This window comes from Lonchura striata, chromosome 3, assembly GCF_050655825.1.
Source record: "Lonchura striata isolate lonStrDom1 chromosome 3, ASM5065582v1, whole genome shotgun sequence".
Taxonomy (NCBI): domain Eukaryota; kingdom Metazoa; phylum Chordata; class Aves; order Passeriformes; family Estrildidae; genus Lonchura; species Lonchura striata.
In genome coordinates, this window is record NC_140705.1 from 11,352,045 (window position 1) to 11,376,044 (window position 24,000).

Sequence of the window (24,000 nt, forward strand, 5' to 3'; positions counted from 1 at the left end):
CTCCTTTCATATGGGAAGGCAAGGTGCACTGTACTTTCATAGAAAATAAATTTATATTCTCTTATTTAACACTAAATACTCTAAATATGTTTTCATGACACCTAATTTTTCTTATTATTTTAATCTTATTTCAAATACATTTAGAAAGTTTTAATTCTCACAAACTTCCTAATGTCTTTATTTTACCCTGTGCCAGTCCTACAAAGAAACAAATGCACATTTCAATTTCCTTCATCCAGTCCATCCTTTCATTTCTTCATCACCTTCTCAGTATTCCTAGGTACCACTGACACAACATGAAATGGCATTAAAATAATAAAAAAGTCTGAGTTATCAAGATATTAATTGTAATTTTGTATTTTTGAACATTTAATAATATTGTTCTTTTATTATTTTTCTGTTTTTCTGACAGAATGCCATCAAATCTAAAGCCATTGGGCAAGAATAATGTCATTTAATCCACCAATTTTTCAAAAGAAATTGTGCTGTAATAATAATTTTTATCTCTTCCATATCTTAATACAAACATTCTTGATTTTTCAGGGCTATATGAACTTTCTGAAATGAATAGTAAGACAACAGAAAGAGTTCAAAAGAGAGAATTCCTCTTAACAAGTAATAAAATTGTGCATTATATTCAGCTGTGTATTATATCTGTAAACAAGGAACCTATATTAAGAAATAGCACATTTTATATCTCTCAGAAAAAAGTGTGTGAAACTCATTCATGTGGTCAAGCTTAATGTAAGTTCTCATTTTCCAAGCTTCATTACTACTATTTCAACTTCAATGTTATGTCATATACAATACAATGTTTGGCTTTACAAAAGAAAACAAAATCCCACCCACCATAAAGACATTTCAGAAAGCTGCAGACATTTACAATGCACTCATTTGTATTAGATTCTTATTGACTTGAGTGTTCTGAAGAGACTTTTCCAAAGAGGAGGAGTCTAACACAACATTGCAATGCCATCCAACCTAAGGTGATATGTCCTGAATTTGTAATGGCCATTGGACATAAGCTTTAGCCCTTTTGAAGACATCCACATCACTGTGGAGATGAATGCTGTTCTAAGTTAATACATTAGTAAAATCTGCAGGTTTTGACTGCATAGGAAATCAAGGGACTAAATTAATACTATATTACTTTTTACTTTAAAGCAGACTTAGTTGGCACAAAATAAATTTAAATTTACTACAAATCAAATAACATGTTTTACAAGTCAGAGCTTGGATTTTTTAGCAGTTATTCCCAAATTTGGGATCAAGGTCCTTCAGTAAATAATGAACAATTATTTACAAAATATCTTCTCATTTTGAAAAATTATTTGTCAGACTAACAACTTTTCATCACTTTGCACTATGTGTTCATAACTAATTTTTAAAACCCTTCCTGGTCATAAAAAATTATGTTATTTATGTTGGAGTTGAATAATATTTCTAGTCTTCACATTCACAAAGCACAGAATTCTTTTCATCCAATTGTGTAAATTTGGATTATAGATTTCAAGAGTAAAGCAATATTGTCCTCAATATTAGGAAGCCAAATTTTTCTTATGGTAGAAAGGGCCCATCCCTTTTAATGTTCTTGTTCATTCACAGAACATAGTGGGAAATAACAGCTCAGTTCTGCAATTTCCATCTCTGTTCTGTTCTCTGCCCAAATCCCTGTAATTCTCCCCCATCACTGTGCTGATGTGAATTTCTCAATCACTCCATTGTTTATTCCACAAGATCTCACCTTGCCCTTTTCTCTCATCTTTCAATGGTTTCTTTTGCTCATTCCTTCACATTAGTTTATTCCTTTCAATGAGGTGCGCATTTGCTTTTTTGCCCTCTTTCATGTAGCCAGTAGCATCCAGTTCAGGGAGGGACAAATAAAACGTTCTAAGGACCTTAGTTGCTTTTGAAATTGGCAGCTCTGCACAATTCATTTAAGCATAAGAAAAGACACAACAGTGTGACAAGAACAAGAAAAAGACAAGGATAAAAAGATACCTCGTGGTTTCTGCTAGCTTGGTTATAGCTTTATGATTTTGAAATGACATGTTTGTATTTGATTTGTTGGGTTTGATGTGTCAAAGTAATAGTAGATCAATATTTATGTACTGGTAATTAAGGTATTCTCCCTACCCCCTCTCCTCCAATCCCAGTAGCATAGCTATAATTTATAGTCTGTCAGTATTTCCATTACAAAGTCCATTTTTCAGAGGTCAATAACTCAGCAATTTAAGACTACATCAGCTCAAAAGTAGATGTGCAAGTTGTCAGAGACTCTTAATTCACTTTTTATATCCATGGTGGAAGGAAATGTTGGCTTGGGCTTTTTTGTTCTGTTTTCTTAGGCTTTCTGGTAAAGTATGAGATTTTGCTTCCTTTTTGAGCTACAACTTGGCTTTTGCTCTGAAACTAAAATGTTGCAGCTAAATTATAATTTACATGGACTAAACATTTCAAGATTTTTTAAAGTATAACTAAACATACAAAACTTCCAGATAAAGAGCACAGCTAGCAAGCAGTCAGTGCAGTGTCCCTTTTTAGACTGCAAAAATGTTTGCCTTAGCTGTCATGGTAAATTGCATGCTATGAGTTTTCCAAGAAAAGATAAAAGAACGTTGGGTACATGCAAGGCAAGGGCAAATAAAAGGGCTCTGATTCTCAGCTTAGGTTGTTTGGTGCAATTCCTTCCAAGTGCTGGACTGGTGTCAGTCTGTGCCACTGGAATTTGTATTCCCTGCAATAAACAGAAGTGAAAATGTTTCTGTCAAATTTGCAGCCACATCAGCTCTTTCTAGTTGCATTAGGGAGCCATGCAGTCATCAGCTCAAGTGGAAACACCACTGATTCCTAAGACATCTTACTATAATGAAGATGCACTTTGTGTTGTTTTCCTTATTTGAAAGTATTTATTTTGCCATATCTGAAACGACATCTTGAACCCAGTAGTATGGTTGCTTGGTTTACTGTGGGCTGGTTAAGGACTCTCTGAAAGTTGGTCTCCCTTGAATAAGTGCATCTTTTTGTGCCAAAATATTTTTGAGCACAATGTGGAAACAGGAACTATAGCATAAAACCAGAAAGATTTTGTGAAAAATGCGGTTTCCCTCCATTGAGAAAGAAAGAATTGAGAAAACCTTGTCCATAGTTTTATAAGTTTTCCAAGCAAGGAGAATCCATTCAAAGGACCCAGGGGAAGTACTTTTTACCACTAATGCATACCACAGTATGACAGTGAAAGACAAACAGGCACAAACAAGAAAACTGACAGAAGAACTTAATGTGTCCTGTTACAAAATTGTCATCAACAGTTTCATGTTTATGTATGCAGTATTTGTGATTATAAAGATGAGATCAGGCAATTATACACTACAGACTACATTGGAAATCATTAAAAGTGCTTGTATTGTATTCACTACTGCTTCTGGAAAAACAAACCTGAAGAAAAAGCAGTTCCTGGATAAGTGAAAAACAAGAGTACCAAGTGTAAATAATCAGCCACTACATTAGTTCCCACTAACTGCTAGGAACAAGTTCATATATTTAATCCAGAATCAGTGCATTCTGAAGTCACAGTCATTCTTTCCAAAAATTATCTTAGTTGTAAAAAAATGGAAGTCTGGAATTTTTTCCCCAGCAAAGTTTAGCTACTTTACTCAGCCAGTTTGCACCTGTAGTCACCCAGAGGGAGGCCAGTGAGCATCAGAGGTTGTTTTGCTTCCTCACTGCAGCAATGTGCTGCCATTCAAGGGCCACAGGACTCGAGGCAGCTGGCTCCCTTCCTCAAAGCCCATCTGCACATTTTGGCATAGAATATGTTAATGCAGTGTCAGCCAGCATTGTCGCTTGGGATTTGCTGTAACTATAGAAGAAATGGAAATGCTGCAATGCCTGTGAGCTTTGTGTAGCACTGTGCCCTGCACAATCATTCATTACAGTTTACCAAACCTTTGAGAGCCCTGGGGCAAATAGAGATTGTCACTGCCAGATGTGATTTAGCCTTCATATGTTTTAATTTGAAAACTGCTCTATGAATGTGTATTCATGGTCCTCATAAAATTTAACTGTAAATAATCAAGGATTAATTTTTTTTTAAATTGCTTTAATTTTTTTAGCACTCTGTTGGAAAAATTCTTTAATGCTTTTTAAAATGCTTTCTTATACTACAAAGTCACCAAAGGAAAATGCCAATAAAATCAATGAATAATCATTTTTTTTAAATGTTAATGGGAAAATATCCTAATTAGCTCAAGTACTATTCCTATTACTCAAGTAGTATCTATCATTGCATTACAGAATGCAAACTGTCAGATTAGAGCTCAGTTGCAAAATCCCAGTGAAGTGTCAGAGCAAATTTTCAAAACAGAAAATATTCCTTCTGTATTTTGACAGAGTTAATTCATGTCAAAGCATTGTGCGCAGGAAGTTCCATTCTGAATAGGATTTTATTAGTCTTTATAGTTCATATTCATGCTGTGCAGACTGTATAATTGAGGAAAGTATGAGCCTCCTCTGAAACTGCTAAGAAAAACTATTTTTCACTTAGAATAAATTAATCTCAGTGACCATTAGTATCTGAAAATGAATGCATACAATTTAGGGAATTGTTTAGTCTTTTCCTCTATCCAGTGGGTAGAAATGGAAATCCCAGTTTTCTTCATTTTAGCTGTATAATAACTTTCTTTATAAAAGAGCACATTTTTCTCCATCTGCAATGACTTCTTAAGTAACCAGAAAGCTTAGATCATGTTCTTAACAGTGAGGAAGGTAAAGTTGGGCAAAATTAATCAAGAACATCTAATCAGCTTGGTTTGCATTAACTTAATTCATCTGATCACTAAGGAATAAACTGGAAAAAACTTGAAGAACCAACATATTCCCCCCACCCGTAGTTCCTTGACATAAAATAGTGGCCAACCTATAACTGCTTCCTCACTGCCATGCCACCTTCACCACTCATGCAGATTAATAACTGTACTTTTGCCATTGAAAGCTGATTGTAGATGTCTAACAGCAATGTCTTGGGCACATACCACATTTTATACCAACTTGCCCACGTGATAACTTTGCCTGATAGGGCCAGGAAGCAGGATGTTATTCTAAATGTCTAAATCAACACAACACTAAATAAAGTGAATATATATATATAGACCACCAGAAACTAATAAGAGTTTGTACTACCAAGGTTACAGAGCAGTTAAATTTGTATCTTTAACATTAGGCTTAATCAACAGAAAGGACATTTCCATTAATATACAGATTCAGTAGCTATGTGGCTTTCCTCAAAAAGAATTGACTTAAAGTCAGTCTTAAGGATATTGAATGAAGCTGTTACCCAAACAAATGAAGGAAATTTTCAAATACATACTTGATTATTTATTTCAAGACAAACTGTCCCATGGGACACAAGATTTTAAAAGTTCTTTAAAAAACAAGGCTTATCAAACTGTCTCTGAGCATTGCCAAAGATGCTAACAAAGTCACAGAAAACAGAGCAATTAGATGGTAAAACTTTGCCAATGTGCCTTTCCATCTTTCAGCAAGTTTTGGTTCAGTGATCTCATCAGTCAGAGGCAGCAACCTTAACTTTGAATGGACATTTAAATTTACATTTCTGTGTCAAGTCATGACATAGGAGATTCTCCAAAGTTGTGCCAGAAGGTTGCTTTTTGCACACAGAATTCCACTAGAGTATTTGTTTTAGCTGTTTACAAAATATGTTAGTAGCAGTAAATGAGAGAGAGTTTGATACTAAAAACTGCCTTGGGCAAAGAATGCAAAGAAGAGCTTGACTCCAGGGAGCATTTTCTGATTTATGAAATCTAAAACATTGCCCCTGGGAGAACATCCATTTCTGCAAATTCACATAAAATTTACTGAAGCTGTCCTAAAATATAATATAGTTGTAATATAGCTTAAAATCTCCTCAGACACTAGAAGGTTTGTACAAACATGGGTTCTGACCTTTGGGCTGTTGGGAAAAAGAAAGAAAATGTTTATTCCAGATTTTTGAGAGCAAGAGAGATGAAGGATTGCGTTTTAGTACCCGAGCAATACCTAACAATAAGATTAAAGCTTACAAAACAGTAAGAACTCCTGTATAAATATTTCAGTACATTTTCAGCTCTGAATGTTTTGTCTCTTCAGTATCAGTAGCCAAGATATGCTTTTTGCAGCAGCCAAGACAAAGTTTGCAGTGTTTTTTGCAGTCAGATTGCAGGTACAAATTCTTGCTTTCATACTGACATGCAAAATCCGGGTCAAGATTTGGAGCCTTTTGTACTCAAATCTATAAATACACAGATCAAGACCTTTCCTCTATCAAGGATGTTACAAAACTCTCTGTTCTTCAGACACAAGTTGTACTTTGAGGCTACTGTAAGCAACATCTTTCAATGTAACTATTTTCTGTCTATTCTGTGCTGTGCAGGAGCTGTCCTCTTACCTTGGAGCTCGCTGCTCCTTTGAAAACATAGGAAATGCAACATGTAGCACAACTCCCTTTTTCAAAATTACCAATAATTGGAATTCATAAGTCACTTGCCCCCAGTATGGAGATATGTGTTTCTGTGGAAACCTGTAATACAAACTGAAGTGAGAGCAGGAAGGTCCAAAAGAGAGCCATTGCCTTCCATGACTGTTGCTGCTTCTTAAAATTTTGGTGAAAACCCCATTTTTATCCTCAACCCCACTGAATTGTTTGCAAGGTGTACAGTGACCACCACTTATCATGCTGCTCACCACAATTCTTACTGGTGTGTTTTGTCCTGGAGATGGTTTTCTACACCTCTCAAGGCTGTGACTGCCAGCACTGTGATGAGGACAGTACTTTTGTTATCAGATTCTGTCTAGAATAGCAGGGTCCTGAGTCCTGTTCTGGCCCTACAAATTTACAGACACGATGTTAAAACTTCTCCTGTTGGTCCAGCTGTAACTGGAATGGAGAGCCCCCCTGCACAGAAAACCTGGTGACAGAGAACAACCAAAATCTGTACTTTCAGCCCTCACTTCTCTTGTGTGCATGTCAGCTGCACATCAAATCCTGTGCAAGGACTCCCTAAGCCTGTGAGATGCCTTCTCCTTCTTCTGCACAGAACTGAGCAGCGGGCACTGAGAAATGTTCAGCTACTTTTGCACATTTACCTGGTATATTGTCAGAGTTATCCCAGAAGGAATTCATATTACACACATTTTTATGGCACTGCTCAGTGCTTCAAGCTTCATTTACATATGTGAAAATGTCCTGTGACTTCAATTCAGGTGTGAGGCTCTTCCAGTTGTGTTCCTTTTGCAAGAGTATAAATGACAATGCAATAAGCAGGATATCAGTGCTTTAATGATGCAGAGTAGAACAAGGTTTACTGAAGAAATCAGCATCACTTCCTCTAGCTGACTAGATTAATATATATTAAAAGTATATAATTTATTTTTGTATTTAAAATTTTTACTTACCTTTCACTGTAACAGAATTCTTTCACAGGCTTATCTAACAGTGATAATGACAATACTGGTTCTTGTTCTTCTGCAGATCTGTTTTTAATGGCAAATGGCTGTTCTTAAAAAAAAAACAGAATCAAAAAACCTAAACAAACAAAAAAATCAGTAGATTTCCTTGAACATCTGGAGAAAAAAGGTTTTTGTAGTAATAATTATGTATGTCTTTATATTTGCATAATGTTTTGGTAGCCGTACAATAATTAGCATATTAAGAAAACTGTATATTGTAACAAAAAAGGACCTGGAAAAATCAATGTGAACCAAAGCTCAATTAAAGAAATAAACTTTCATTAAAAATGTGCCTGCTGAAAACATAGAGGGAGATGGGATCAAAGCTGAAAATGGAGCCACTTCAATTATATTTCAAATGGACTTGCTAATGAAGGGCACATACTTTAAATTATTTCTACATGTCGCGCAAGTTACTGTAAAAGTCATCTAGCACAAGAATTTGTGTTTAATGCTTGCATCATATTTTCCTAGAATAATCTTCTGGCTTTGTGCCTTATCACATATTCTGTTTTTGCCTTTCTGCCATTGAGACATGGCTAGACTAGAAGAAATATTTTTCAGGTATCATTTCTTGTTTTCAAAATGTACAAATCTGTGTTTGTGAGTCATAAGAAGCTACAAAATATGCATTTTTCAAATTATCTATGAATAATAGAGTAGAAGATCTGCAACTCTATGTTAGTTTTGTGTTCTTTCATTTGAAGTCATTAATAATTATGGCAGTTTTTCTCTTAATGACTATGATTTTTTTATATGAAAATCAATCTTCTGTTATTACCTTTGATCTCCCTCAGACAATGATGGTTTTTTTTTCTTTTTTTTTTACTTTTTTTGTGGCTTACCATGCTGATTATATGGTCCTTGTCTTATTTTTCTAGACCTTTTATTCTTCATTTAAAATTCTGGTATTTTTTTCAATCAAACTGAAAGCACTATTGCTGTTTTTTTCTTTGACCCCTCCTTCCCAGAGTCCATATCCAGTCCTCACTGTCAAAAACCAATATTCACTGAAATCAATGAAAATCTTCAATGAAACCTGCAGATTTCCAAGACCTTTTTTACCTCACAAAGTAAGTCACACTTTTGATGTTGAACAATAAATGATAGTCACAGGGTGTGATCTTAGCCATGTGGGAATCGATGGCAACTTTTATTCTCCAGTTCATGTTGGATTTCAGAAAACATATTTGTCTCTGCTTAACACAGGTGCTGCATTTCAAACACCTAAGAACACTGAAAGGTCGTCATAATATAGATGAAATACCTGGCTTTGCTCAAGGTCATATCAGAGCTGTATTGCCACAAATACTTGGCTGAAGATATTGAGTGTGCAGGTTTGCTGCGCAGTCATTGCTGGTGATTTCTGGATGGAAAGAGGAGCTATGCTCATGGCTTTCCACACACAATATGGTTCACAGGGAGAGGAGACAGTAGTGCCAAGGAAGAAGAGAACTGGAGACAGTTATTAAAGGAGGTCACTTATTGTGACTTTAACACCCATTTTTTTACCAAAACAGACCAAACCACTTCATGTGTAGCTCTGGTCAATAAGATATTCTATAATATTTAGTAGCTGAGAACTTTATACATCTTTCAGAAGAAAGAATATGTATTTTTCTATATTGGTTTAACATGTAGCTGCAAAACATCCCAGTCTTGAGTTGAGTCTGGGATTATTCCTGCAGCAGAGATATCCCATTCTAATCATAATTACTGTGCCACTGACAGCAGATGAATGCAGAACTACAAGGTTCAGTTCCTTGTTGATTACCGGGCTTTCATTTCATTGCTTCCTCTTCTAGAAAATACTGAGATGCACAACCAGAATATTATTCTGCAGTGAATAGGCAGAATTATTATGCAGAGCATGAATGTACTTTAGATTTTTGCTCAGCAAAAATCCTTTAGGGCTATACAACTGGATACGAGGGAAAATGTATAGTCAGCTCTTATGAAACAGCCTGGGGTGTATTTGCAAACTTACATTTTGCAAGTACTTTGCAGCTGCTAAAAACAAATACGTTATGATGATCATTCAAAAATTGCCAGCTGCATTAGAGTATTACCTTTGTGTACTTTGATTCAATGTTTAAACGTGCCATTTTTGGCAACTTGTCTTCCCCCCACACACACACGCAGAAATATTGCATCTTGAGAGAAATACTAATGCCTTAGATAACTTTATCTACTGAAGATTATGGTTACTGTGGTAGATATACTCTAAAAAGACTATCTGAGGATAACAAGGGACCCCGAGTATCTACTCAGGTTTCTAAGCTGTCTCAAAACACACATCAGTTCATTTTTACTTCAATTACTATCAGTTCACACCAGAGTAAAAGCAGTTCAGATATGCCTGTACATAGGTACATCCACAGCTCTGGCTGCAGCACAGCCTCATGCTGAGCTGTGTCACAGCATCTGTGTGTTCAGCTTTGAGCCTGCCATGATAGCTGGTTCTGCTCAGGGCAGTGGGCAATGCCTCTGGGCTGCAATGTTGTTGTCAGTGTCTGCAAACAAATTCTATTTAATCACACCTGAAGGTTAAGTACAGAATCTTACTGATGCCAAGTAAACTATAACTTTTCTAGTTAATAAGAAGTCTGTTTCTCCTTATTTTCTAGCCGTGCTTTTGAATAATTGACCCATTCCATCTAGATGGACTGGCCTAGAGGGGAAAGCACAGTCAATCAAATTAGTCAAAAAACAGCTTAGAACTCAAATTAGATCTTTGTTAAAATTGTCCCTCAAAACCTGTTGTCACAACAAAAATTGTTCTTTGATGTAAGTGAATCAAGTGTTTGCTCCAAGGCTAAATCCAGATTGTACAGAATCTATTTATTTTTTGCTACCTTCCCTATTGCCAAGTAGGATATTTCTTGGACCTGCTTTTTAATTTCTTTTAGTACAGTCTATTGTCAGTCATTATAGATTCTGCAGTCCTGTTAGGTGTATGTTCTTAAATGTTTTATACAGTGCTAAATTTTGAATACCATTCAAATTTGGTCAATCATGTACATTAGGAAGAGTATTTGTATTGTCTTTAAAATTCCAAGAATCTTGACAAAACTTGACATTTTTAATCTTTGCAATATAACCTTCCTAAGGTGACTGCATTTGAAAAACATGTGTAAGATAATATATTCCTAAGCCTGAGCCACAATTATGTGTATTGTCATGTGCTTTAATATCAATAATCCTCTGCTTCCCTTGACCTTTAGGGACAGCTTCCATATGAACTGGAGTTCTCTATCCTTCCCTTGATGGGCTGCCTAGAAGCAAATCTGCTCACCCACAGCTGCATTGCCAATGCACAAGGATGACCCATCACAGTTCCCCTGTCCCTTTGCTGGCATTCTCCCTTCAGGTAAGATACAAGCTATAAACTGCTTGTTAAATTATGAAAAAGTGTTGTTAAATGCATAAAAGCACATGTAGTTAAATAAATTATAGCTTGTAATCAATCTGTCTGGGAGCAAAATGGCAAATCAAGGATTGAAGATTATTTGGAACCACTCACAGAACAATTACTCTGCACTAGTAGCACTGAACAAAGGAAATTATTGAGATGTTTCCTGTAAGAATTCTCAGCCACTGCATTGCAGGAACAACTTGGAGTATCACTAACACATAACAGCCTCTAATGCTTCCACAAATGAAATCTTGTAAAAGGCTACTATCATTAATCATCAGTTGTAATGTGCTATCAAGCAATTTGACCTACAGAATCAGCCCACTGTAGCAACCACAGTATAGTTCAATCTCTGTAACAATGCATATTCAATTATCTAGCTCATCTTCTTCTCTCTTCATTATAATTGATAGTTACAAACTGCTTAACTGAAGCTGTCCATTAAAAAAAAAAAAAAGAAAGAAAAATTGGCATGTGATCATTCCTACGTGTAGGGCATATGAAAAGGTCAATATGCAAGCTGCATTTTTCCAATCAGCTTGGTCTTGTAATTGTCCTTAGCACACTGCCTTAGGACACGTCTGTATACTTCACTCCCTACCAAAAGTGGCATATGTGCAAAGTCTACAAAGAAGTCTGGGGTACGACACTAACCAGTCCCAGAGTGTGGGTGCAGTCACTGGAGCTGGCTGCCAGCATCACTTTTTTGGACCAGCCTCAGTGTCTCTTTGGCCAGGACTGCCTTTTTTTTCCTCAAGCCATGCTTGGGAACAGATCAGGCTTAACACACACCAGGAACAATTTCCACAGACAGCTGGCATTCAATTGCCCTGTTATGTCCACACCATGCTGCAAAGTGTGTTCTGCTATTATTTGCTGAACTGGTTCATAGAGACGTAGTTGTGATGCATCTGCACGACTTTGTCAGTACTTGACAAAGCAGGTGTGTTACCATGGGCCTGATTTCCCCATGTGATTCAGATTTCATAGCAGTGATTAGAACATCTGAAGGTAAGCCTGGGATTTCCACTTCTGGACAACACTACTCTAGATAACCTCTTGAAGTACCAACTCACTATCTATGCATGTGAATTTGACTACTCTTGTTTCATGGATCTTCAACATTTCCAATAACACAGAATGAATGAACCTTACCTGGACATAGAGATATAACAACATAAAATACAGAATCATAGAATCATTAAAGCTGGGAAAGAAATCCAAGATTACTGACTAATGTTTTCAGGAGGAAATTTTCTTCCCCGGTCCTGATGGCCACACTATTCCTGACCCAGGCCAGGATGCCATTGGCTTTCCTGGCCACCAGGGCACATTCCTGGCTCATATTGAGGTGGCTATTGACCAGCACCTCAGGCCCCGTTCTGCTGGAGAGTTTTCCAGCCACTCTGACCCAGGCTGTAGCACTGCAAGGGGTTGCTGTGACCCAGAGGCAGGACTTGACACTTTGTCTTGCTGAATCAAATAATAGAGGGTATCTATTATTCTGTTATCACTGAAGATAACATCGAACTGAGAACCCATGAGCACCAATAACTTAGGGATGCCTAAAGAGAGTATAGAATAAGAGCATGGAGCATTTTTTTCCCCTTGGTAATTCCTTCTCAGCTTCTAACCAACAACAATTCAGGAATTTCCTGACCTGAAAGTCCCACTCAGACTCTTTTTTTCTGATTTTTTGTTCTGAGTTTATTTAAAGTCTTTCTACAATTCATTATACTTTCAGTTTCAAAGAAATCCCACATCAATCTTACACAATTCAACCCTCCATTGTGTGAAAAGTATGTAAGGGATGAATTACTAGGTTACACAAAAGGACTGGGAAATAAATAATGCATTCAATTTTGGTATTTCAGAAATATTTTTGAGTGCTGTGATGTTTTTAAAAAATAAATAGATGAGCAGAACTTTTGAACTCTGTACCTTGACTGTTAGAGCATTCAGACCCCTTTATGCTCTGAATACTTAGACTTAAGGACATGGCAAAATTTGTCTTTCATTTTTTTCACCTTTATAGACTTATAGCAACGTTACTATCTTCAATGTGTAAGGAAAATACACTGTGTTTATATTGACAGTGTAAATGTTATCATGTTGTTCCATCTGTTAATTCCAATTTTTGATATTCTCATGAAGAATTACCCTTTGGGAAATGTGCTCTATGCATTTAATTTAGTTTTTATGAAATGTTTTTGAATATTGAAAGACATGTGGTTTCTCTTTTATAATCGAATAAGAAAAAACCGATGTATTCATGATTTGTTTGTTAATCAGTTATACAAAGAGAGGATTTTATGTTTGCATAATTTGCTGATTAGTAAAGTTTTTTCCTCCCCTATCCTGTTTATGTAGTGGCATTTTGCAGAAAGAAATAGACTGTAAAGAAATAAATCAAAATGAAGTTGAAATAGGTAGCAAGTTTATTTTTTTTTTTTTTTTTGTCTACTGCAATGAAAAAGGTCACATTGGGAAAATCAACTCTCAGAATATTCTTTAAATCCCAAGAATGTCCTTGGACACCAAAAGTTGCAAGATATGCTTTCTGATGTGTTGAAACGAAGTTTGCAGGATTTGGGCTGGTGCATTTTCTCCTGATAGAGCTTAACAGTGACCTCTCCAGAAACTGTGCATACTTATTTCCTGGACTGCTATTCCTAGTAATAATCATGTGGCACTGCTTGATGAAAACCTGAGGATAGATATTAAGTGACCTGTTCTGAAGAGGTAGATTCACCACAGTTTATCCTTTCTCGGCACACAAACCAAATTAGTTTGATATCTCAGGGGGAAACCAGGGCAAGGTGGGCAGAAAGTGTCTAAGACAGGTGAGATGAGTTACTTTCTGAACTAGTACAATTTTTTTATTGAAGATAAAGAGATCTTAGCTGATTGTACAAACAGACTCTGTAAACTAAATGGTGCAGGGGCTGCCTTTGGCAGTGACGCAGCCAGATGTGATTGGTTTGTATCCATACCACTAAACTCTCCTACCTTCTCAATGGGTTGGCTGTACTGGCTACGTTACCCCAGACCATCCTGAACCCCAGACAATGCAAGATCTTCAGGCATGGACAAGACACTGAGAAACCCTCTTTGACCAGTAAATTAGACCAGATAATCCCCAGAGGCAGCTTCCAACCCAAATCATTCTACATGCCTATGATTGTTTGCAAGACTACTGCACTCCATGGACACACACCTGCCAGTGTGTAACAGCTTAATACAGGGGGTCACATTGCATCAGCCTCAGGATCTCTGGCTGCTGTGGGCCAAACTATGGGCTACATATACAACAGGGGAACAACAATGTTAAAAAATAAAAGCTTGATCTTTTCTTGGCTGTATTTCTGATTTAAGTAAACACTATTTTCTGATCAAATTTGTTGTTCTGAAATTTTTGTACATCCCTAGTAAAAGAAGAAATTTCCATCTTCCTTGGTTTTGTGACCATTTCCCTGACAAATGGGGAAGATGTGACTCAGACTTCTAAGGTATAACTGGTAAAATACATATTATTATTTTTAAAAAAAATCTATTTATGTACTCCTGTAAGTTCAGCTTACTATTGTAGCACTAATATTGTAGCGCTGAGACTCATACTATGTTATGTGGTTGTATAGCTACATCTGGCAGTATGTTGTCTTAAACAAAGGAAAAAAATAGGTGAGAGAGTCATGAAAGTATCATACATCCAATTACATGAGTCTGAAGGTACAAACTACATCCATCTTGATCTCATCCAAGACAGCTTGAAGTTCAAAGTTTAATCAAATATAGGGGAGGAGTAACTGTCTACAATTGTAGAAGACTCACAGAGGCAATCTATGACTTAAAGTCTGGTTGGAAATGCAGTGCAATGAAAATACATTGTGTTCTGCAGAGTTTGGATATGACAAAATTCATGTTGCCACTCAAGTTAAAATAATTTCCCCCTGAAGTTTTAAGAATAATTTCAACACACGTGGCTTTATTCAGAATATTCAGACTGCTTATGTTTTGATGGCAGCACATCCATATCAGGGTGGATATTCAAGATCCACAGCAGGTGCTCAGGACTTGACACAGTTTTACAGCACATGGAGGCTGTGCTTCTTCACAAGGAACTGAGTAATGAGGGCTGCCCACCTGAGCACAGCCACACAGCTGGCACCACTCCAGACATCCCTTTTATTTTTGGTAGTATAACAATGTGACTTAAAATGAAGCGCCTCAGCACGCCCAGCCAGAGGTGGAGCTCACACATTCCCAGCAAATGGAAAGCAATGCAGCAGCGAGATGTATAGTGTTTATTTGAGCTTGATATCAGTACAGGAAGGTATGAGGAAAAACAGGGTGCCAAGACAGAGTTTCAGATGAGTATGGGATTTGTTCAGAGAAAAAGAATAAAGTGTAAAGATGATCATAGGCTATCTTGCTCATTTTAATTATTTTTAAAATATTGCTTTCCTTGATATGAGCTGCAATTTTTATCTGCTGGCTACTGCCACTGATAATGTGAATTTTTAAAGTAATTAATTAATTTTTAAATTAATTTAAAGGTAATTAATTTAAAAGTAATTTATTAATATGTAATTAAAAATAATTTATCTAAAAACCATATTAAATATGGTTTTTAGAGCATTCAGGAACTTTGGGTGTATTTAATATTTAATCAAACCTTTCATTTAATATTTAATCAAACCTTTTCTGAAAAACATAGAGCCGAGATGGTCAGGGGGCTAAGCAGTTGGCTTATTGAGGGGAGGCTGAGGAAACTAGTCTTATTCAGTTTGGAGAAGAGATGTCTTTGGGAGACACAACAGCAAACTACCAGGAACTTGGAGATGGCTGTGGAGCCAGGCTGCTCACAGAGGTGCATGGCAAGAGACTGAGGCAATACCTCAGAAGCTGAATCAGGAAAGGATTAATAAGGAAAGGATTAATAAAGGAAAAAAATCCCACAAGGATAGTCAAGCATTGGTACTAATAAGGTTATGGCATCTTTGGAGATTTTTAAGACGTGGATGGACAAATACCTGAAGAATGTAGTCTGACCATATAGCTGACTGTGCTTTCAGCAGAAGGTTGGAATAGGGACCTCCAGAAGGCCCTCCCAAGCTGAACTATCCCATGTTACTATAATCTTGAACATCAATTTCCACAAAAGTGTATTATAAAACAGGAAAGTCTAAGAAATTATTTTCATATTCTTGGCATTATGAGCTCAAACCCATATATTTTTTAAAGAAATTAAAATTCTAAGTACTTTTCCACCTTCAGCAAAAAATATCTGACATTAATTGTTGCCCAAGTAATATCTTAGCAGCTGAAATTATTTCCTTATTAAGAACATCCTGAAAAATCCTTGGTACATCACTTTATTAGACAGTTGGATATGCTTTCCATTACTTAGCACTTTGCTACATCACACCTTGAGAAAATCCCTGACTGTCTAATGTGGATAATCCTAAGGAGAAGTAATTTTACAGAGAAGACATTTTTTCAAATGAGCTGATATCAATTTCACTAACTAGATTTGAAAATAATTTCATAGAGAATGAAAAAAATATCCTTAAAAACCCAAACTTGCAGCTGGTGTCTGTGTATTTTGATTGGTGAGGGTTTCTTTAAATGAGTGTTCTTTTATGCAGCATTAAAACAACAGCTTTGAACAGTTTTAGGATAGAATCATTCCTGTTGAATCACATAATCTTTAATTTATAAAACCTGGAGATAACTTTTAAGTTCTGCTGCACAAGCAGAGCAAATGCGTCAGCAACTGCTTTATTTTCTCTGCATTAAAACACAGTTAGGAAAACATTCTTTGACATAAAGAAAGCAAAAAATACAGACTGGGGTAGGGGAAAGGATGATTGGGGTCCAAGTATAACAAAAGTCTCAAGTCAAGAGGATAACCTTACTAGAAAAAATAATGCAGCAGTAACTCAGCTAAACAATGGAAAAATGAAAATATGAGTTGCAAATTAAAAGAAATCTCAGGAGTGGGTGGAGGGGAAAAGCAATCAATATTTTTTATTGCACTTTTCTGATACAGGAATAGAAAAGCTGTGAGAAATAAATAACCATGTTACTTGTAGTTGCAGGGGAGGAAAGTTGCGATGCTTGCATATAGGATACAACTATTGGCTTTTTGTCAATTGTGCCCAACAGCAGAGGATCCCCAGGATGCAGCAAGTCTGCAGCTTTACCCAAAGCTTCATCCCAGCCTCCAGCAATTTGTAGCTCAGGGACTTCCTGAGCCAGAAAGTCTGCTTTCTGTACCAATGCATCCAATAAATTTCAGAGGATTTTCAAGATTTTTAATGAACCCTGTAAAACTTAGCATCTTTAGTACCCCATTGGAGTGAATTAGCAACTTAACTATACACCATATGAAACAGTGTCTACTTTTGTTGGTTTTGAACCCATTGTCTGCTGGAATCAGCTGAATCTACTAAGCCTTTTTTAATTTTCTGCATGACACTCAGGATCTATAAACCTGAAGAGATTTTTATTATGTGCTGCCATTATCCCTGCTTCCCCCAGACAACCTCTTTACACTCTCAGTCTATGGTTTCTGTCATATTTATGATCCTCTCTGGGTTTTTTTATGTAGACTTTCTGAGACAAGAAAACCAGATTATGTGTAGTATTTAAGATGTGATAATGCAGTGTATTTCTACAGTGATAAAAGTTGCTGGCTTTTTCTCTATTACTTTTCTAAAATACGTACTGATCAATTTGCTTGGCTGAATCTTAATGAGCATTAATCTGATGTTTTCACAAAGTTGTTATAAAGTTAGATATTTTCTCTTAGTACCAACGTTCAACTTAAAGACTACCACTGTGAACATTTTAAAAAAATCCTTAATTTTTTACAGATTAACAGCTTTTCCACTGACCTTGCTTTCACTTTGCCTGTCTTATGATGGCTGCTCAATAGTGGGAAATATAAAGCAATGAAGGAATTTCTTTATTCTGGGTTTAATCTCTCAGGGTACATGAGTGAGATATATTCTTCAGACCTGTACAAGTAATATACAGGCAAGGTTAATAATGAAGTGCTAAACCAAACTGATTAACAGCTGCAAGGTTTGAAAGCTGAATGAAAGACCTCAAAAAGTTCCAAGGTTAGATAAACAAAATCTTACTTTAATCTGCTATTATCAGGGAGTATTGAAGGATAGAAAATGCTGTGCTTGTCCTGAAGAACTGCTTTGGTAACAATCCAGAACTATAAACTAGTAACTTTTACTTCAGCATTGGGCAAATTGAAGGGGAAATGGAAATCAGATTTGAGAGCACCTAGATGAATGCATGAGGCAACCCTCCATTGTTCTCTGTAAAGGAAACTCATACGTCTCTATTTTATTTTTTAATTATTTAATTTTTATTTTTTCAAGAAAACTATAAAAAATTGATTAAAACAAAACCTGATTATAGGAACTATAAACCTTTAAAATTTTACAATATAGAATTTTACTATTCCTGGCATTAAGAAATTGTCCGGTATTTTACCAGAATAAACAAAAGGTTTAAAATGTAGAAACAGTTACATGAGAGGGAATAAAAACCTTATTTGTGTTGGCTTTTACAGAACTTCTGCAAAATTAAGCTTAGACTTGAATTTAGCAGTCCCTCTCCAGTCAAATACGTAGATATATAATGGTTTATCATACCCTAACCCAAATCTCTGATAGGTCAGAGGAATTGCTCTTTGTAAATATGTCTCTCACACCAATGGTAGATAGAGTTCAAAGGAGTTATTGAGATCAGCAAAATAAATTTTATATAGTCAAATTCAGTGAGATAAATGCCTTTCTCTCCAGAGACCCAGGGAAGCCATTGTGCAGTGCCACTAGCATTGCACAAAACTCACATTGTGTTGGCCTCAAATACTGGGTCGAGTCACTGATCTTCTGTTTGTATCAAACCTACACAAGCCCACAAAAGCTGTCCTGTCTGAGAGGTATGGTTTGATTTAGCTCTTCAAATGGAGATTTGATAACTGGATCCACATGACTTTAGCATGTCTGACTAATAAGGCATCCTTTCTGAGGCAGGCTGTCCTCAGTCTTATGTGAGAGAAAAAATCAAGAGCAAAAAAATACATCCTGAGCTGTGTGACCTTTGAGGGACTTCAGGGGTTTATGCCATCAGCATATTCTCTGCCTCAGTGAGTTATACACTGACCTGTGCTGCAATGCCAGGGATATTTCTGTTCAGTTGCTAATTTAGTTTAGGAATTATATAACAAAATCAATGCTCCCATTACTTGTAATGTGAGTTATTGACTTTTCCTTTACTTCAGAGGATGCAAGTAAAAGAATTTCCCCATCGTAAAGTTGTGGGGGGGGAAAAGCAAACAAGATTAGAAAGGTGTAGAAGGAGTAATACTGGTGCAGTGCTGTGCTCTACTTGGAATGCAGTTTCTGGTTTGAGCAACCTGGTCAAGTGGAAAGCTTCCTGTCCATGGCAGGGAAGTTGAAACTAGATGATCTTTAAGGTCTCTTCCAACAAAAACCATTCTATGATTCTATGAAAGCCATCAGCAAAGCTTATCACCAAGCTGTCTTTTGTGTTGCTTGCAAAGACCTTGTAGATTTGGTCTCTTCACATCATATAATTTATATGTAGTATGTTTATGTGGTGCCTATTCATTTAGTCTCATTTTATTAGTGTTCCTGTTTTTCTTATTTAAGAGCAACAACTAAAGATCCCCCTATTATCAAAGATTTTTTGAATTTGGTCTAAGTAGAATACAGAAACACCACTAGTCTGAGACCAGGAGAGAGCCAAATATTTGAGACAGGAATAGATATTTGCCTACATGCACAAGTGTCCCCATCTGCAACCTCACTGCCCAGTACCATGAGAACATAGAACCCCCAGTGACCACCCTTTGCAGGGCCACTTTCAAAGCCCTGCTCTGAAGAAGCCAAAGCAGGCAATTCAGCCCACACTGTCTGCATTCACCTCTCCTAAGGTAGAATAAAGGCTGGGAATTTGTGGACTGTTTCTTGAAAAGCTGTTTAATGTCAAACACTTAAGCATACCTTGGAGTTTAAATACCATTCTCTTTTTTTGCTAATGTATACCTTAAGATGAGCTGTGGGCATCTTTACCCTGTTTTTTTTTTTCTCCCTATAGGCCTTTAAAATTTGTAGAGTTGCAACAGGATATGCCTTCCCCATCCTGTCCCATTTTGATGTCATTCCATATTTCACAACATACCTAACTTAAATTTGTGAATAGTAGCAAAGTCTAGAAGACAATGATAATCTCAGATTCAATCTTCATCTGTTTTCTACTGTGTTGTTTCATTGACCCTCTGGATATTTGTGCACTTGAAGCTGCCCTAAGCTCCCTGGTGAACACACAGCAAACTGAAATGAGTAAAAGCATTTCAAGAGCTGGCTACGTAAAAGCTGGATACTTGGAAAAATACAATTCAGGTCCTTTCTGATTTGAGTATTTAGAAAAGAGGAGGCTATAAACCATCTTTAGATAGTTACTATATTCATAGTCAGGAGTTCACCCTGACAGGGTTATTAATATCCCTAAAATAGTCTTTCACTATTACTGATAGGAGAATAGAAAAGTTCCTCCATGGCCTTTTCTCAACAAGCCAGAATGCAATGACTTACTTAGAGTTGTAAATTTCTTAAACAAATGTTGAAAAAAATATTATTAGCAAATAAGGCTTTGTTACCATGCAGTGTTTAGAGTTCCAAAAGAAAAAAAAAAATTACCAAAGAAACCTAACTATAGTGTTAGTTACCAAGTGCGTTTGCTGTGCTATTCAGTTTTAAATTGAATTATCCATAACTAAATGCTTGCCTAGTACTTATCAATGAGAATCATATTAAGTGAAGGGGTTGGAATGGACCTTAAAGATCATCTAGTCCCAACCTGTCATGCCATGGGCATGGACATCTGTTAGACCAGATTGCTCAAGGCCTCATCCACCCTGGCTCTGAACACTGCCAGGGTTGGGGCACCCACAGTGTCCTAGGGAAACCTGTTGCAGTGTCTTTCCACCCTTACAGTAAAAATTCTTCCTAATATCTAATTAGGAAGATTATTCTATTTATTCAAATTTCCCCTCCTGCAATTTGTACCCATTACTCCTTCTACCACTACAGCTCCTGACACAGAGTCCCTCTCTGCTTTCCTTGTGGGCACCTGCAGGTGCTGGAAAGTGCTGGAAGGTGTCCTCACAACCTTCTTCAGGCAGAACAATAAGGACTGAATGTTCCCTAAGCTGATGATTTATTTTTACCATTAGCCCAGAACAAATGAAAAAAATCATTACTGAAAATCATTACTGCTAAGGTCTGTGAGATAGAGATGTAAATAGTAGGCAGAATTACTCTTTCATGGTCCATTTTCCAAAGAGCCAAGTATAAAGTCGTATATGATGGCACAATTTAGACTTTGTCTAGAACTTGGGTTTCTCTTGTTAAGGCCTGGGTGAGCCAACAGTGGGAGCCAAAAAGCTAATAACACTTGCAAGTATATGCAGGAGAATATTAAGTGAAACTAGCAAGTCTAAAGTTTGGAGACTGACACATCTCTGATTGAAGTATTTGTTCTACATCTTGTATCTGCAATTCAAGCAGGAAGTTGAGAAATGTGAGAAGGTTCAGGAATGAGTCATTCATATACATGACTAATGAGAAATTTAACATCATTGACATGTAAAAGTTCCAAGAAAAGAAACAGAAATATAATTACTGAGAAGGCTCTTGTCCAAGCTGTGTAAATTCAGGCATGATGCTTTAGTAGTGAGGCTATTTAACAAAGTCCACAGGACACATGGAGGACTTATTTTACTGGAAATTAAGTTAAATCTGGATGTGGTTTTCTAAATATATTCCATTTCAATCACAGTTATTTGGGGATTTTTTTTCTGAAAGTGTTGTGGAGAATGTGAAAGATGATAATTAATATATTTCCCATAGTGTCTAAAATCTTTGAACAATCCTACTCTTCTGGAGCAGGAATGGAAATGTGCTCAAAGAGAAGTAAAAAAGATCTGATGGCACAGAAACAAACTAGAATTTTAAAAATCCTTTCTCTTCACATGGCTTAAGTAAGCAATATATAGATCCTTGTAGAAATCATCTGCCAAGTTGCTTTAAAGGCTCACTTATTTTCAAACTGAATTGTGCTCTCCATATTTGATCCCAGGTGTTCCACACCCACAGAGTGCACCCCTGAACAGATGCTGAACCCCTGTCAATGTGACCTTCCCTTCCAAGTAGTGCAGACAGGGCTGGAATGGGAAAGAAAGATTACAGAGCTCCAGAGTTAAATGTTTATATAGCCTCTGATAGCCTTCCTAACAGAAACAGAAAAGCAGATACTGCTGGAGAAAAGTCCCAAAAGAGGTCACTTCCCTGTTCTGACATTTCACATAATTAAGGAAATTGAAAATCTCAGCTGAACCTCTGCTTCAACTGTCCACAGCAATGATTTCAAGATTTCCAGCTACCAGGAGATCACTGGCAAGCACCAGCAAGCTGGACTTGCTGTCTTGGTGAGTTGCATTTGCTCTCAGGATACAAAAGGCATAAGCCCAAGAGAGTTATGGATCTGCTGCTGTGGGGTTTTCACTTGAACAGAGGTTCCTAAGAGCTTCATGTTTTTAAGGAAATGTGGAGTTCTCTAGCACTCCTCTGGTACAAGAAGCATTGCCTACCTCCTCTATGCTCTGTCAAGTCCTATGCCTAATTATCCTTCAAATGCCAAAATAGTGATTTGAACATGAGGGCTGCTGGTTTCCACATTCAAGATGTGGATTTGTTATACCAAAAAGCGTGACACACCAGCTTGGTGGACTTCTTTTCCACTAGGAAATCTCTTGCCTTCTATGAACTCTAGGAAGTTACGATGGACTTCAGCCCTCATAATTTGCCTGAGTAAAATTTATTTTCATCATGAACCTTCCTAACTAAAATCAGTAACTTGCTTTCAGAAAGTCACCTGCCTCTTTGCACTAATCAGAGATGCAATTGAGTGAAAGAAATCTTACATTTCTCTTGATTTGAACAGTGCATGCCATACATTCTCATTCCAATTGAAATTTCTGAGTCATGCTGCCTTAAAGCGCAAACAAAATTCACTAATAATAATCAGATATCTGTACATTTCTCCATGTAAGGGGCTCATTTTACTGCCATTCCTCATGATCTGTAACAAGCAGAATATCAGAAAAATCAGGGGCAAAAATAATTCATTTCTGTTTTGCATTATCATAGCCAACAATTGACAGCTTCACCCAAATTAGTTTATTCTTTCTTCTTTTTAGCACTGGAGCTTCTTTTGTCTCTGCTCTTCATGTTCATTTTGATTGCTGTCTGGAAAATTTGCAGGATTCAGGATTAGTTTCTGATTATGGCAATTTGATTTTCCCTACGCTCGGCTAATTGCATCTTTCATTTCGCACAGATCATTATGAGAACAGATGACAACAGAAATCAGTTCCTTCAGATTTTTTTTTTCAGTTCCAGAACTTCAAACATATTAAATCCTTCAGCATATTGTTGCATCTTTTCTTTCAGAAAAATGTTAATATGTGAATTTATTTGCAAATTCTATCAAAAAGGAAAATTTGCACAAACTTAGCTGACTTACAGACTTAGCAACACACATCCCATTAGAAGCATATGTGATTGTGGAGAGACCTATGAATATCCTAAAATTTAAGCAATTGTTGTACAGAAAATGAAAGCTCTTGTACATCCAATGTTTTCACAGAATGTTCCTTTTTATAGCCTCCTAAATCTGAGGCCATAATTGTGATCCCTTCAAACTAACAAGAGATAAAAGTGTCAAGAGAAACTGCCTGGACACATCACTGGCTTCTCCCTGTGCCAGTACAGGTATTTTCATTTTTGCCTGATTTAGCCTGAATCAGACTTTTGCTGGTTATTCCTTCTCTGGAACGTCTCTAAGAGAGCGTGCACTGGGTCTAGACACCATCTCCACTTAAATGGAAACTGTATTGTTTTGTCATCAGCCATGAGCAGAGTCATATACAGGTCTTGGTTGTGGTTATAGCACAAAAATAAGTCATA